This window comes from Corvus brachyrhynchos, unplaced genomic scaffold (genome assembly GCF_000691975.1).
Source record: "Corvus brachyrhynchos isolate BGI_N302 unplaced genomic scaffold, ASM69197v1 scaffold279, whole genome shotgun sequence".
In the NCBI taxonomy this organism is placed as follows: domain Eukaryota; kingdom Metazoa; phylum Chordata; class Aves; order Passeriformes; family Corvidae; genus Corvus; species Corvus brachyrhynchos.
Window position 1 is genome coordinate 279,620 of NW_008246060.1, and position 2,018 is coordinate 281,637.

The following is a 2,018-nucleotide window of genomic DNA, read 5'->3' on the forward strand; positions in this document are numbered from 1 at the left end:
GAGTTCTGGGACCAAAGGCATTCTGCATTGTGGGAGGGGGGAAGGGGGCCGACGCAGCACACCGAGCGATGCAGGGGGCGGGGTTAAGGAGGGGCCAAGTGTTTTCACGCACGCGGGAAGGTAACCGAGTACAAGAAAGAGAAGGCAACATGGTGGAGCCTAACACGCGGCCGCCGCCATCTTGGCTGCTACTTAAGAGCCGATACGACGGGGGTTTTGGGGGGTCGGGATAAGGGTTTACGGGGAGCTCCCAGGCTGGGGTGACCAGCCCTAGCTCGGTGAGGGGACAGGAGAGACACGGAAGGATTCAGAACATTTTCTGATCTCTCCTGAGAGTCAGAGGGAGAGGACTGGAGGTTTCTGTTTCCAGATGACTGAGTGAAACAAAACAAAGGTTAGTTCTTTTTATATCTCGCGTGCAAGGACCCCCCCCCCCCTCACTGCTAAAATTAACTCCCAAACTGGGGGCACTGAACTTGGCATCTTCTCTTGTTAGGGATGGTTTTTTTCTTGCCGGGGCTTCACATGAGGTGTGACCTCCTTCATCTCGACAAGAACTCACCCCCAACCCTCCATCCAAACCGAGGCAAAACGATTAAACTAAATAGAAAAATGACCCTCTGAACCAGGCCATTCCCGGCTCCCTTTTGAGGCTTACCAGCACAAAGAGTCTCCCACTCTTTTACCAGGCTCGCCAGGCTCCTCTTCAGGGCTTTCCAGAATGGGGAATCAACTTAGAGCACTCTGTGTGGTCCATCACTGTCTAGCCCACCCCGTTTTAAAAGTGCGACTCTTATCAAGAGGCTACCGGCTGTCTCTTCCGTCGTCTAGCTGAAACGCTAGCTTCACGTTGGGGAAATGGCTTCCCAAAGGCGACTATGCTCGCCAGGGCACCTCTTCTCGGATGCCTCATATTGGGACGCCATTTGTTGTAATGCTAGGTTTAGTTTAGCAGGCTGCAGCTTTCCTGAGAGCTCAGCGGAGGTGCTTAGGGCAGTGCGACCATGGTTGCCCTCCCGTAGTCCATTTCGGATGGCTCCGCGGTTTTGCTCTGGCTAGCTATCAGCCTTACAACCAGTGATGGCAAAGGAGGCGAGAAGGGTCTCCCAATAAGGGTTTAAGAAGATCTTTTAATAGTTACATCTTGTCCCACCAACCCCTAGAGGCAGAGAGGCCTTGTGATCTGGGGGAAGGGAGGTTTTCTCAGAGGCTCAGGGGCGGTACATGGGCGGGGTTGGGGTACAGGAACCAATAGGGAGGACCCAAGGGAGTGGCCAGGGCTAAGGGCAAGGAAGGGTGCGGGAGGAAGAGCAATGGGTAAACGGATTGCCACAACCTTCAAACTCCAGCCAGGACAGAGAAGAGCTCCAGGCTGCTATTCCTTGTGGGAAAGCATGGTGAAGAGAAGGCGGTGAGGGTTTGCTGTGGAATCAAGGGCAACTGAAGGAAGAAGAGGGACCTCAGTACCTGTAAAGAGAATCCATCTGAATCCATAGTCAGCACCATCCCAATTCCTGTCTAATGAAGTGCTATTCCTGTTGCTGTCAGAGTTGAAGCAATGTGAGATTTAAGAGGCTGGTGAAGATATTGTGTTGAACTGCTTGATGCCACCTCAGCGAGTGAACAACACTGCTGCCTTCCCCTGAATATTTTGCATTGAAAATTGGAAGTGCCACATCAATCCAAAATCCCATTATTGGCCTTTTTATTATTATTTCTTTTGTAACAGAGCCAGGGGAGCAGCTCACCCTGCCCATTTTCCAGTATCCTGGTTTTCCCTGTGTTAGCCACCCACTTTTGCCTGCACGGGAAACACCAACCCATGGCATTGCACAGGCAATCAAGTAATATTTCCCTTCACTAATCACAGAAGTGAATGCTGGCTCAGGCATAAACGAGGAACAAAACCAAAGGATTTGATCTTTCTTGCCCCAGCACTGGCATTTGCCTCCACCTCTTGGACCTTTGGCAGCTGGGCATCACCTCCATGTCCCTTTCCTTGCCTGGAGTGTGTTTGA

General features: G+C 51.8%; 1 long non-coding RNA gene across 1 annotated transcript in view; it reads right to left on the bottom strand.

Annotated features, from left to right (window-relative positions):
• LOC108449658 overlaps window positions 1–2,008 on the bottom strand; it is a 12,357-nt gene extending 10,349 nt beyond the window's left edge. The window contains exon 1 of the long non-coding RNA XR_001865917.1: window positions 659–2,008. This is a non-coding gene — a long non-coding RNA (uncharacterized LOC108449658). The remainder of the gene's footprint in view (window positions 1–658) is intronic.
• Between the last annotated feature and the right edge of the window lie 10 nt (window positions 2,009–2,018).